The sequence below is a fragment of the Procambarus clarkii genome, chromosome 19, assembly GCF_040958095.1.
Source record: "Procambarus clarkii isolate CNS0578487 chromosome 19, FALCON_Pclarkii_2.0, whole genome shotgun sequence".
Lineage (NCBI taxonomy): Eukaryota > Metazoa > Arthropoda > Malacostraca > Decapoda > Cambaridae > Procambarus > Procambarus clarkii.
Window position 1 is genome coordinate 39,719,902 of NC_091168.1, and position 16,551 is coordinate 39,736,452.

Below are 16,551 nucleotides of genomic sequence, written 5' to 3' on the forward strand. Positions count from 1 at the left end.
CCACAAAACTCCTCCTTAGAATCTAGTAGGCCCAACACCGGCCAATAACTTCGAAATTATCTTGTAATCTTAACAAGGCAGGACCAAAGAGTCGACGCTCAACCCCCACAATCACAACTAGGTGAGTGCATGTTAGCAAAATGCATACCATATAAACGATGGAATACAATAATATGTTGTTGTTAAAGATTTAGCTACTCAGGACGAAGTGTCCATGTAGCACGGGCTATGGCGAGCCCGTGTACAATAATAATAATCGCCTCATAAAATAGCAACAATATATGGAAAAATATACCAATAATTGGATAGTCATATGGTAAATTAATAAAAGATTGAACTATTTTTACATTTATTAACTTTTTACAAATCTTACAATAATTGTATAGATTCTTCACGTGACTGCTTACACAACAGGCACATTGCCACGAACCTTTCAATGACGATTATTGTCTATAATATATACATTAAAGTTCCGGGTAATTGATATCAAGCACTTTCCAGTGATCTTGGATGTCTTCCAGGAAGACACAGAACTCAAATGTTTACCTAAATGTCCACTAATGAAACAGTGAAGCGAGTGCTTCAAAGTGATGGGGGGGGGGGGAGAGGGGGTTAGTGGGTGCTAAACTATTTCACGAGCTGTATTTTGACAACACATAACAGCCTACTCAAAACTATGCACTACGTCCTGCACATTTAAAACCGAACCGAAGCGTAGCCACATTCAGTCGAATCAGCAGCATAATTACACAATCATCACAAGCTCCTTGAGCTCCTTAAGAGAAACGATTGAACCATGTGTCCGAAAAACCTTAATAATTCCTAAAGAGTATGTACAACAGTATCGACAGGGGGGCAACGATCGACTAAACAAACCATTAACACACACATCGCTACTACAACCCGTATACAACATCGAAACCCAGGTTTACAACCAGAAGCCTTCCCAGGATTTCCAACACAACTCTATGGTTACAGGTTTATCATGGCAGCAGGTAAACTGGTCTCTGACACAATAAAGAGAGCATCTCTAACCAGGTTGCTGCAATGTGCCAGCGACCACCACAGCACCCCACAAAACTCCTCCTTAGAATCTAGTAGGCCCAACACCGGCCAATAACTTCGAAATTATCTTGTAATCTTAACAAGGCAGGACCAAAGAGTCGACGCTCAACCCCCACAATCACAACTAGGTGAGTGCATGTTAGCAAAATGCATACCATATAAACGATGGAATACAATAATATGTTGTTGTTAAAGATTTAGCTACTCAGGACGAAGTGTCCATGTAGCACGGGCTATGGCGAGCCCGTGTACAATAATAATAATCGCCTCATAAAATAGCAACAATATATGGAAAAATATACCAATAATTGGATAGTCATATGGTAAATTAATAAAAGATTGAACTATTTTTACATTTATTAACTTTTTACAAATCTTACAATAATTGTATAGATTCTTCACGTGACTGCTTACACAACAGGCACATTGCCACGAACCTTTCAATGACGATTATTGTCTATAATATATACATTAAAGTTCCGGGTAATTGATATCAAGCACTTTCCAGTGATCTTGGATGTCTTCCAGGAAGACACAGAACTCAAATGTTTACCTAAATGTCCACTAATGAAACAGTGAAGCGAGTGCTTCAAAGTGATGGGGGGGGGGGAGAGGGGGTTAGTGGGGTGCTAAACTATTTCACGAGCTGTATTTTGACAACACATAACAGCCTACTCAAAACTATGCACTACGTCCTGCACATTTAAAACCGAACCGAAGCGTAGCCACATTCAGTCGAATCAGCAGCATAATTACACAATCATCACAAACTCCTTGAGCTCCTTAAGAGAAACGATTGAACCATGTGTCCGAAAAACCTTAATAATTCCTAAAGAGTATGTACAACAGTATCGACAGGGGGGCAACGATCGACTAAACAAACCATTAACACACACATCGCTACTACAACCCGTATACAACATCGAAACCCAGGTTTACAACCAGAAGCCTTCCCAGGATTTCCAACACAACTCTATGGTTACAGGTTTATCATGGCAGCAGGTAAACTGGTCTCTGACACAATAAAGAGAGCATCTCTAACCAGGTTGCTGCAATGTGCCAGCGACCACCACAGCACCCCACAAAACTCCTCCTTAGAATCTAGTAGGCCCAACACCGGCCAATAACTTCGAAATTATCTTGTAATCTTAACAAGGCAGGACCAAAGAGTCGACGCTCAACCCCCACAATCACAACTAGGTGAGTGCATGTTAGCAAAATGCATACCATATAAACGATGGAATACAATAATATGTTGTTGTTAAAGATTTAGCTACTCAGGACGAAGTGTCCATGTAGCACGGGCTATGGCGAGCCCGTGTACAATAATAATAATCGCCTCATAAAATAGCAACAATATATGGAAAAATATACCAATAATTGGATAGTCATATGGTAAATTAATAAAAGATTGAACTATTTTTACATTTATTAACTTTTTACAAATCTTACAATAATTGTATAGATTCTTCACGTGACTGCTTACACAACAGGCACATTGCCACGAACCTTTCAATGACGATTATTGTCTATAATATATACATTAAAGTTCCGGGTAATTGATATCAAGCACTTTCCAGTGATCTTGGATGTCTTCCAGGAAGACACAGAACTCAAATGTTTACCTAAATGTCCACTAATGAAACAGTGAAGCGAGTGCTTCAAAGTGATGGGGGGGGGGGGAGAGGGGGTTAGTGGGGTGCTAAACTATTTCACGAGCTGTATTTTGACAACACATAACAGCCTACTCAAAACTATGCACTACGTCCTGCACATTTAAAACCGAACCGAAGCGTAGCCACATTCAGTCGAATCAGCAGCATAATTACACAATCATCACAAGCTCCTTGAGCTCCTTAAGAGAAACGATTGAACCATGTGTCCGAAAAACCTTAATAATTCCTAAAGAGTATGTACAACAGTATCGACAGGGGGGCAACGATCGACTAAACAAACCATTAACACACACATCGCTACTACAACCCGTATACAACATCGAAACCCAGGTTTACAACCAGAAGCCTTCCCAGGATTTCCAACACAACTCTATGGTTACAGGTTTATCATGGCAGCAGGTAAACTGGTCTCTGACACAATAAAGAGAGCATCTCTAACCAGGTTGCTGCAATGTGCCAGCGACCACCACAGCACCCCACAAAACTCCTTAGAATCTAGTAGGCCCAACACCGGCCAATAACTTCGAAATTATCTTGTAATCTTAACAAGGCAGGACCAAAGAGTCGACGCTCAACCCCCACAATCACAACTAGGTGAGTGCATGTTAGCAAAATGCATACCATATAAACGATGGAATACAATAATATGTTGTTGTTAAAGATTTAGCTACTACAGGACGAAGTGTCCATGTAGCACGGGCTATGGCGAGCCCGTGTACAATAATAATAATCGCCTCATAAAATAGCAACAATATATGGAAAAATATACCAATAATTGGATAGTCATATGGTAAATTAATAAAAGATTGAACTATTTTTACATTTATTAACTTTTTACAAATCTTACAATAATTGTATAGATTCTTCACGTGACTGCTTACACAACAGGCACATTGCCACGAACCTTTCAATGACGATTATTGTCTATAATATATACATTAAAGTTCCGGGTAATTGATATCAAGCACTTTCCAGTGATCTTGGATGTATTCCAGGAAGACACAGAACTCAAATGTTTACCTAAATGTCCACTAATGAAACAGTGAAGCGAGTGCTTCAAAGTGATGGGGGGGGGGGGGGGGAGAGGGGGTTAGAGGGGTGCTAAACTATTTCACGAGCTGTATTTTGACAACACATAACAGCCTACTCAAAACTATGCACTACGTCCTGCACATTTAAAACCGAACCGAAGCGTAGCCACATTCAGTCGAATCAGCAGCATAATTACACAATCATCACAAACTCCTTGAGCTCCTTAAGAGAAACGATTGAACCATGTGTCCGAAAAAACCTTAATAATTCCTAAAGAGTATGTACAACAGTATCGACAGGGGGGCAACGATCGACTAAACAAACCATTAACACACACATCGCTACTACAACCCGTATACAACATCGAAACCCAGGTTTACAACCAGAAGCCTTCCCAGGATTTCCAACACAACTCTATGGTTACAGGTTTATCATGGCAGCAGGTAAACTGGTCTCTGACACAATAAAGAGAGCATCTCTAACCAGGTTGCTGCAATGTGCCAGCGACCACCACAGCACCCCACAAAACTCCTCCTTAGAATCTAGTAGGCCCAACACCGGCCAATAACTTCGAAATTATCTTGTAATCTTAACAAGGCAGGACCAAAGAGTCGACGCTCAACCCCCACAATCACAACTAGGTGAGTGCATGTTAGCAAAATGCATACCATATAAACGATGGAATACAATAATATGTTGTTGTTAAAGATTTAGCTACTCAGGACGAAGTGTCCATGTAGCACGGGCTATGGCGAGCCCGTGTACAATAATAATAATCGCCTCATAAAATAGCAACAATATATGGAAAAATATACCAATAATTGGATAGTCATATGGTAAATTAATAAAAGATTGAACTATTTTTACATTTATTAACTTTTTACAAATCTTACAATAATTGTATAGATTCTTCACGTGACTGCTTACACAACAGGCACATTGCCACGAACCTTTCAATGACGATTATTGTCTATAATATATACATTAAAGTTCCGGGTAATTGATATCAAGCACTTTCCAGTGATCTTGGATGTCTTCCAGGAAGACACAGAACTCAAATGTTTACCTAAATGTCCACTAATGAAACAGTGAAGCGAGTGCTTCAAAGTGATGGGGGGGGGGGGAGAGGGGGTTAGTGGGGTGCTAAACTATTTCACGAGCTGTATTTTGACAACACATAACAGCCTACTCAAAACTATGCACTACGTCCTGCACATTTAAAACCGAACCGAAGCGTAGCCACATTCAGTCGAATCAGCAGCATAATTACACAATCATCACAAGCTCCTTGAGCTCCTTAAGAGAAACGATTGAACCATGTGTCCGAAAAACCTTAATAATTCCTAAAGAGTATGTACAACAGTATCGACAGGGGGGCAACGATCGACTAAACAAACCATTAACACACACATCGCTACTACAACCCGTATACAACATCGAAACCCAGGTTTACAACCAGAAGCCTTCCCAGGATTTCCAACACAACTCTATGGTTACAGGTTTATCATGGCAGCAGGTAAACTGGTCTCTGACACAATAAAGAGAGCATCTCTAACCAGGTTGCTGCAATGTGCCAGCGACCACCACAGCACCCCACAAAACTCCTCCTTAGAATCTAGTAGGCCCAACACCGGCCAATAACTTCGAAATTATCTTGTAATCTTAACAAGGCAGGACCAAAGAGTCGACGCTCAACCCCCACAATCACAACTAGGTGAGTGCATGTTAGCAAAATGCATACCATATAAACGATGGAATACAATAATATGTTGTTGTTAAAGATTTAGCTACTCAGGACGAAGTGTCCATGTAGCACGGGCTATGGCGAGCCCGTGTACAATAATAATAATCGCCTCATAAAATAGCAACAATATATGGAAAAATATACCAATAATTGGATAGTCATATGGTAAATTAATAAAGATTGAACTATTTTTACATTTATTAACTTTTTACAAATCTTACAATAATTGTATAGATTCTTCACGTGACTGCTTACACAACAGGCACATTGCCACGAACCTTTCAATGACGATTATTGTCTATAATATATACATTAAAGTTCCGGGTAATTGATATCAAGCACTTTCCAGTGATCTTGGATGTCTTCCAGGAAGACACAGAACTCAAATGTTTACCTAAATGTCCACTAATGAAACAGTGAAGCGAGTGCTTCAAAGTGATGGGGGGGGGGGGGGGGGGAGAGGGGGTTAGTGGGGTGCTAAACTATTTCACGAGCTGTATTAATTTGACAACACATAACAGCCTACTCAAAACTATGCACTACGTCCTGCACATTTAAAACCGAACCGAAGCGTAGCCACATTCAGTCGAATCAGCAGCATAATTACACAATCATCACAAGCTCCTTGAGCTCCTTAAGAGAAACGATTGAACCATGTGTCCGAAAAACCTTAATAATTCCTAAAGAGTATGTACAACAGTATCGACAGGGGGGCAACGATCGACTAAACAAACCATTAACACACACATCGCTACTACAACCCGTATACAACATCGAAACCCAGGTTTACAACCAGAAGCCTTCCCAGGATTTCCAACACAACTCTATGGTTACAGGTTTATCATGGCAGCAGGTAAACTGGTCTCTGACACAATAAAGAGAGCATCTCTAACCAGGTTGCTGCAATGTGCCAGCGACCACCACAGCACCCCACAAAACTCCTCCTTAGAATCTAGTAGGCCCAACACCGGCCAATAACTTCGAAATTATCTTGTAATCTTAACAAGGCAGGACCAAAGAGTCGACGCTCAACCCCCACAATCACAACTAGGTGAGTGCATGTTAGCAAAATGCATACCATATAAACGATGGAATACAATAATATGTTGTTGTTAAAGATTTAGCTACTCAGGACGAAGTGTCCATGTAGCACGGGCTATGGCGAGCCCGTGTACAATAATAATAATCGCCTCATAAAATAGCAACAATATATGGAAAAATATACCAATAATTGGATAGTCATATGGTAAATTAATAAAAGATTGAACTATTTTACATTTATTAACTTTTTACAAATCTTACAATAATTGTATAGATTCTTCACGTGACTGCTTACACAACAGGCACATTGCCACGAACCTTTCAATGACGATTATTGTCTATAATATATACATTAAAGTTCCGGGTAATTGATATCAAGCACTTTCCAGTGATCTTGGATGTCTTCCAGGAAGACACAGAACTCAAATGTTTACCTAAATGTCCACTAATGAAACAGTGAAGCGAGTGCTTCAAAGTGATGGGGGGGGGGAGAGGGGGTTAGAGGGGGTGCTAAACTATTTCACGAGCTGTATTTTGACAACACATAACAGCCTACTCAAAACTATGCACTACGTCCTGCACATTTAAAACCGAACCGAAGCGTAGCCACATTCAGTCGAATCAGCAGCATAATTACACAATCATCACAAACTCCTTGAGCTCCTTAAGAGAAACGATTGAACCATGTGTCCGAAAAACCTTAATAATTCCTAAAGAGTATGTACAACAGTATCGACAGGGGGGCAACGATCGACTAAACAAACCATTAACACACACATCGCTACTACAACCCGTATACAACATCGAAACCCAGGTTTACAACCAGAAGCCTTCCCAGGATTTCCAACACAACTCTATGGTTACAGGTTTATCATGGCAGCAGGTAAACTGGTCTCTGACACAATAAAGAGAGCATCTCTAACCAGGTTGCTGCAATGTGCCAGCGACCACCACAGCACCCCACAAAACTCCTCCTTAGAATCTAGTAGGCCCAACACCGGCCAATAACTTCGAAATTATCTTGTAATCTTAACAAGGCAGGACCAAAGAGTCGACGCTCAACCCCCACAATCACAACTAGGTGAGTGCATGTTAGCAAAATGCATACCATATAAACGATGGAATACAATAATATGTTGTTGTTAAAGATTTAGCTACTCAGGACGAAGTGTCCATGTAGCACGGGCTATGGCGAGCCCGTGTACAATAATAATAATCGCCTCATAAAATAGCAACAATATATGGAAAAATATACCAATAATTGGATAGTCATATGGTAAATTAATAAAAGATTGAACTATTTTTACATTTATTAACTTTTTACAAATCTTACAATAATTGTATAGATTCTTCACGTGACTGCTTACACAACAGGCACATTGCCACGAACCTTTCAATGACGATTATTGTCTATAATATATACATTAAAGTTCCGGGTAATTGATATCAAGCACTTTCCAGTGATCTTGGATGTCTTCCAGGAAGACACAGAACTCAAATGTTTACCTAAATGTCCACTAATGAAACAGTGAAGCGAGTGCTTCAAAGTGATGGGGGGGGGGGGAGAGGGGGTTAGTGGGGTGCTAAACTATTTCACGAGCTGTATTTTGACAACACATAACAGCCTACTCAAAACTATGCACTACGTCCTGCACATTTAAAACCGAACCGAAGCGTAGCCACATTCAGTCGAATCAGCAGCATAATTACACAATCATCACAAGCTCCTTGAGCTCCTTAAGAGAAACGATTGAACCATGTGTCCGAAAAACCTTAATAATTCCTAAAGAGTATGTACAACAGTATCGACAGGGGGGCAACGATCGACTAAACAAACCATTAACACACACATCGCTACTACAACCCGTATACAACATCGAAACCCAGGTTTACAACCAGAAGCCTTCCCAGGATTTCCAACACAACTCTATGGTTACAGGTTTATCATGGCAGCAGGTAAACTGGTCTCTGACACAATAAAGAGAGCATCTCTAACCAGGTTGCTGCAATGTGCCAGCGACCACCACAGCACCCCACAAAACTCCTCCTTAGAATCTAGTAGGCCCAACACCGGCCAATAACTTCGAAATTATCTTGTAATCTTAACAAGGCAGGACCAAAGAGTCGACGCTCAACCCCCACAATCACAACTAGGTGAGTGCATGTTAGCAAAATGCATACCATATAAACGATGGAATACAATAATATGTTGTTGTTAAAGATTTAGCTACTCAGGACGAAGTGTCCATGTAGCACGGGCTATGGCGAGCCCGTGTACCTATAATAATAATCGCCTCATAAAATAGCAACACTATATGGAAAAATATACCAATAATTGGATAGTCATATGGTAAATTAATAAAAGATTGAACTATTTTTACATTTATTAACTTTTTACAAATCTTACAATAATTGTATAGATTCTTCACGTGACTGCTTACACAACAGGCACATTGCCACGAACCTTTCAATGACGATTATTGTCTATAATATATACATTAAAGTTCCGGGTAATTGATATCAAGCACTTTCCAGTGATCTTGGATGTCTTCCAGGAAGACACAGAACTCAAATGTTTACCTAAATGTCCACTAATGAAACAGTGAAGCGAGTGCTTCAAAGTGATGGGGGTGGGGAGAGGGGGTTAGTGGGGTGCTAAACTATTTCACGAGCTGTATTTTGACAACACATAACAGCCTACTCAAAACTATGCACTACGTCCTGCACATTTAAAACCGAACCGAAGCGTAGCCACATTCAGTCGAATCAGCAGCATAATTACACAATCATCACAAGCTCCTTGAGCTCCTTAAGAGAAACGATTGAACCATGTGTCCGAAAAACCTTAATAATTCCTAAAGAGTATGTACAACAGTATCGACAGGGGGGCAACGATCGACTAAACAAACCATTAACACACACATCGCTACTACAACCCGTATACAACATCGAAACCCAGGTTTACAACCAGAAGCCTTCCCAGGATTTCCAACACAACTCTATGGTTACAGGTTTATCATGGCAGCAGGTAAACTGGTCTCTGACACAATAAAGAGAGCATCTCTAACCAGGTTGCTGCAATGTGCCAGCGACCACCACAGCACCCCACAAAACTCCTCCTTAGAATCTAGTAGGCCCAACACCGGCCAATAACTTCGAAATTATCTTGTAATCTTAACAAGGCAGGACCAAAGAGTCGACGCTCAACCCCCACAATCACAACTAGGTGAGTGCATGTTAGCAAAATGCATACCATATAAACGATGGAATACAATAATATGTTGTTGTTAAAGATTTAGCTACTACAGGACGAAGTGTCCATGTAGCACGGGCTATGGCGAGCCCGTGTACAATAATAATAATCGCCTCATAAAATAGCAACAATATATGGAAAAATATACCAATAATTGGATAGTCATATGGTAAATTAATAAAAGATTGAACTATTTTTACATTTATTAACTTTTTACAAATCTTACAATAATTGTATAGATTCTTCACGTGACTGCTTACACAACAGGCACATTGCCACGAACCTTTCAATGACGATTATTGTCTATAATATATACATTAAAGTTCCGGGTAATTGATATCAAGCACTTTCCAGTGATCTTGGATGTATTCCAGGAAGACACAGAACTCAAATGTTTACCTAAATGTCCACTAATGAAACAGTGAAGCGAGTGCTTCAAAGTGATGGGGGGGGGGGAGAGGGGGTTAGAGGGGTGCTAAACTATTTCACGAGCTGTATTTTGACAACACATAACAGCCTACTCAAAACTATGCACTACGTCCTGCACATTTAAAACCGAACCGAAGCGTAGCCACATTCAGTCGAATCAGCAGCATAATTACACAATCATCACAAAGCTCCTTGAGCTCCTTAAGAGAAACGATTGAACCATGTGTCCGAAAAACCTTAATAATTCCTAAAGAGTATGTACAACAGTATCGACAGGGGGGCAACGATCGACTAAACAAACCATTAACACACACATCGCTACTACAACCCGTATACAACATCGAAACCCAGGTTTACAACCAGAAGCCTTCCCAGGATTTCCAACACAACTCTATGGTTACAGGTTTATCATGGCAGCAGGTAAACTGGTCTCTGACACAATAAAGAGAGCATCTCTAACCAGGTTGCTGCAATGTGCCAGCGACCACCACAGCACCCCACAAAACTCCTCCTTAGAATCTAGTAGGCCCAACACCGGCCAATAACTTCGAAATTATCTTGTAATCTTAACAAGGCAGGACCAAAGAGTCGACGCTCAACCCCACAATCACAACTAGGTGAGTGCATGTTAGCAAAATGCATACCATATAAACGATGGAATACAATAATATGTTGTTGTTAAAGATTTAGCTACTCAGGACGAAGTGTCCATGTAGCACGGGCTATGGCGAGCCCGTGTACAATAATAATAATCGCCTCATAAAATAGCAACAATATATGGAAAAATATACCAATAATTGGATAGTCATATGGTAAATTAATAAAAGATTGAACTATTTTTACATTTATTAACTTTTTACAAATCTTACAATAATTGTATAGATTCTTCACGTGACTGCTTACACAACAGGCACATTGCCACGAACCTTTCAATGACGATTATTGTCTATAATATATACATTAAAGTTCCGGGTAATTGATATCAAGCACTTTCCAGTGATCTTGGATGTATTCCAGGAAGACACAGAACTCAAATGTTTACCTAAATGTCCACTAATGAACAGTGAAGCGAGTGCTTCAAAGTGATGGGGGGGGGGAGAGGGGGTTAGAGGGGTGCTAAACTATTTCACGAGCTGTATTTTGACAACACATAACAGCCTACTCAAAACTATGCACTACGTCCTGCACATTTAAAACCGAACCGAAGCGTAGCCACATTCAGTCGAATCAGCAGCATAATTACACAATCATCACAAACTCCTTGAGCTCCTTAAGAGAAACGATTGAACCATGTGTCCGAAAAACCTTAATAATTCCTAAAGAGTATGTACAACAGTATCGACAGGGGGGCAACGATCGACTAAACAAACCATTAACACACACATCGCTACTACAACCCGTATACAACATCGAAACCCAGGTTTACAACCAGAAGCCTTCCCAGGATTTCCAACACAACTCTATGGTTACAGGTTTATCATGGCAGCAGGTAAACTGGTCTCTGACACAATAAAGAGAGCATCTCTAACCAGGTTGCTGCAATGTGCCAGCGACCACCACAGCACCCCACAAAACTCCTCCTTAGAATCTAGTAGGCCCAACACCGGCCAATAACTTCGAAATTATCTTGTAATCTTAACAAGGCAGGAACCAAAGAGTCGACGCTCAACCCCCACAATCACAACTAGGTGAGTGCATGTTAGCAAAATGCATACCATATAAACGATGGAATACAATAATATGTTGTTGTTAAAGATTTAGCTACTCAGGACGAAGTGTCCATGTAGCACGGGCTATGGCGAGCCCGTGTACAATAATAATAATCGCCTCATAAAATAGCAACACTATATGGAAAAATATACCAATAATTGGATAGTCATATGGTAAATTAATAAAAGATTGAACTATTTTTACATTTATTAACTTTTTACAAATCTTACAATAATTGTATAGATTCTTCACGTGACTGCTTACACAACAGGCACATTGCCACGAACCTTTCAATGACGATTATTGTCTATAATATATACATTAAAGTTCCGGGTAATTGATATCAAGCACTTTCCAGTGATCTTGGATGTCTTCCAGGAAGACACAGAACTCAAATGTTTACCTAAATGTCCACTAATGAAACAGTGAAGCGAGTGCTTCAAAGTGATGGGGGTGGGGAGAGGGGGTTAGTGGGGTGCTAAACTATTTCACGAGCTGTATTTTGACAACACATAACAGCCTACTCAAAACTATGCACTACGTCCTGCACATTTAAAACCGAACCGAAGCGTAGCCACATTCAGTCGAATCAGCAGCATAATTACACAATCATCACAAGCTCCTTGAGCTCCTTAAGAGAAACGATTGAACCATGTGTCCGAAAAACCTTAATAATTCCTAAAGAGTATGTACAACAGTATCGACAGGGGGGCAACGATCGACTAAACAAACCATTAACACACACATCGCTACTACAACCCGTATACAACATCGAAACCCAGGTTTACAACCAGAAGCCTTCCCAGGATTTCCAACACAACTCTATGGTTACAGGTTTATCATGGCAGCAGGTAAACTGGTCTCTGACACAATAAAGAGAGCATCTCTAACCAGGTTGCTGCAATGTGCCAGCGACCACCACAGCACCCCACAAAACTCCTCCTTAGAATCTAGTAGGCCCAACACCGGCCAATAACTTCGAAATTATCTTGTAATCTTAACAAGGCAGGACCAAAGAGTCGACGCTCAACCCCCACAATCACAACTAGGTGAGTGCATGTTAGCAAAATGCATACCATATAAACGATGGAATACAATAATATGTTGTTGTTAAAGATTTAGCTACACAGGACGAAGTGTCCATGTAGCACGGGCTATGGCGAGCCCGTGTACAATAATAATAATCGCCTCATAAAATAGCAACAATATATGGAAAAATATACCAATAATTGGATAGTCATATGGTAAATTAATAAAAGATTGAACTATTTTTACATTTATTAACTTTTTACAAATCTTACAATAATTGTATAGATTCTTCACGTGACTGCTTATACAACAGGCACATTGCCACGAACCTTTCAATGACGATTATTGTCTATAATATATACATTAAAGTTCCGGGTAATTGATATCAAGCACTTTCCAGTGATCTTGGATGTATTCCAGGAAGACACAGAACTCAAATGTTTACCTAAATGTCCACTAATGAAACAGTGAAGCGAGTGCTTCAAAGTGATGGGGGGGGGGAGAGGGGGTTAGAGGGGTGCTAAACTATTTCACGAGCTGTATTTTGACAACACATAACAGCCTACTCAAAACTATGCACTACGTCCTGCACATTTAAAACCGAACCGAAGCGTAGCCACATTCAGTCGAATCAGCAGCATAATTACACAATCATCACAAGCTCCTTGAGCTCCTTAAGAGAAACGATTGAACCATGTGTCCGAAAAACCTTAATAATTCCTAAAGAGTATGTACAACAGTATCGACAGGGGGGCAACGATCGACTAAACAAACCATTAACACACACATCGCTACTACAACCCGTATACAACATCGAAACCCAGGTTTACAACCAGAAGCCTTCCCAGGATTTCCAACACAACTCTATGGTTACAGGTTTATCATGGCAGCAGGTAAACTGGTCTCTGACACAATAAAGAGAGCATCTCTAACCAGGTTGCTGCAATGTGCCAGCGACCACCACAGCACCCCACAAAACTCCTCCTTAGAATCTAGTAGGCCCAACACCGGCCAATAACTTCGAAATTATCTTGTAATCTTAACAAGGCAGGACCAAAGAGTCGACGCTCAACCCCCACAATCACAACTAGGTGAGTGCATGTTAGCAAAATGCATACCATATAAACGATGGAATACAATAATATGTTGTTGTTAAAGATTTAGCTACTCAGGACGAAGCGTCCATGTAGCACGGGCTATGGCGAGCCCGTGTACAATAATAATAATCGCCTCATAAAATAGCAACAATATATGGAAAAATATACCAATAATTGGATAGTCATATGGTAAATTAATAAAAGATTGAACTATTTTTACATTTATTAACTTTTACAAATCTTACAATAATTGTATAGATTCTTCACCTGACTGCTTACACAACAGGCACATTGCCACGAACCTTTCAATGACGATTATTGTCTATAATATATACATTAAAGTTCCGGGTAATTGATATCAAGCACTTTCCAGTGATCTTGGATGTATTCCAGGAAGACACAGAACTCAAATGTTTACCTAAATGTCCACTAATGAAACAGTGAAGCGAGTGCTTCAAAGTGATGGGGGGGGGAGAGGGGGTTAGAGGGGTGCTAAACTATTTCACGAGCTGTATTTTGACAACACATAACAGCCTACTCAAAACTATGCACTACGTCCTGCACATTTAAAACCGAACCGAAGCGTAGCCACATTCAGTCGAATCAGCAGCATAATTACACAATCATCACAAACTCCTTGAGCTCCTTAAGAGAAACGATTGAACCATGTGTCCGAAAAACCTTAATAATTCCTAAAGAGTATGTACAACAGTATCGACAGGGGGCAACGATCGACTAAACAAACCATTAACACACACATCGCTACTACAACCCGTATACAACATCGAAACCCAGGTTACAACCAGAAGCCTTCCCAGGATTTCCAACACAACTCTATGGTTACAGGTTTATCATGGCAGCAGGTAAACTGGTCTCTGACACAATAAAGAGAGCATCTCTAACCAGGTTGCTGCAATGTGCCAGCGACCACCACAGCACCCCACAAAACTCCTCCTTAGAATCTAGTAGGCCCAACACCGGCCAATAACTTCGAAATTATCTTGTAATCTTAACAAGGCAGGACCAAAGAGTCGACGCTCAACCCCCACAATCACAACTAGGTGAGTGCATGTTAGCAAAATGCATACCATATAAACGATGGAATACAATAATATGTTGTTGTTAAAGATTTAGCTACTCAGGACGAAGTGTCCATGTAGCACGGGCTATGGCGAGCCCGTGTACAATAATAATAATCGCCTCATAAAATAGCAACACTATATGGAAAAATATACCAATAATTGGATAGTCATATGGTAAATTAATAAAAGATTGAACTATTTTTACATTTATTAACTTTTTACAAATCTTACAATAATTGTATAGATTCTTCACGTGACTGCTTACACAACAGGCACATTGCCACGAACCTTTCAATGACGATTATTGTCTATAATATATACATTAAAGTTCCGGGTAATTGATATCAAGCACTTTCCAGTGATCTTGGATGTCTTCCAGGAAGACACAGAACTCAAATGTTTACCTAAATGTCCACTAATGAAACAGTGAAGCGAGTGCTTCAAAGTGATGGGGGTGGGGAGAGGGGGTTAGTGGGGTGCTAAACTATTTCACGAGCTGTATTTTGACAACACATAACAGCCTACTCAAAACTATGCACTACGTCCTGCACATTTAAAACCGAACCGAAGCGTAGCCACATTCAGTCGAATCAGCAGCATAATTACACAATCATCACAAGCTCCTTGACTCCTTAAGAGAAACGATTGAACCATGTGTCCGAAAAACCTTAATAATTCCTAAAGAGTATGTACAACAGTATCGGACAGGGGGGCAACGATCGACTAAACAAACCATTAACACACACATCGCTACTACAACCCGTATACAACATCGAAACCCAGGTTTACAACCAGAAGCCTTCCCAGGATTTCCAACACAACTCTATGGTTACAGGTTTATCATGGCAGCAGGTAAACTGGTCTCTGACACAATAAAGAGAGCATCTCTAACCAGGTTGCTGCAATGTGCCAGCGACCACCACAGCACCCCACAAAACTCCTCCTTAGAATCTAGTAGGCCCAACACCGGCCAATAACTTCGAAATTATCTTGTAATCTTAACAAGGCAGGACCAAAGAGTCGACGCTCAACCCCCACAATCACAACTAGGTGAGTGCATGTTAGCAAAATGCATACCATATAAACGATGGAATACAATAATATGTTGTTGTTAAAGATTTAGCTACTCAGGACGAAGTGTCCATGTAGCACGGGCTATGGCGAGCCCGTGTACAATAATAATCGCCTCATAAAATAGCAACATATATGGAAAAATATACCAATAATTGGATAGTCATATGGTAAATTAATAAAAGATTGAACTATTTTTACATTTATTAACTTTTTACAAATCTTACAATAATTGTATAGATTCTTCACGGACTGCTACAAACAGGCACATTGCCACGAACCTTTCAATGACGATTATTGTCTATAATATATACATTAAAGT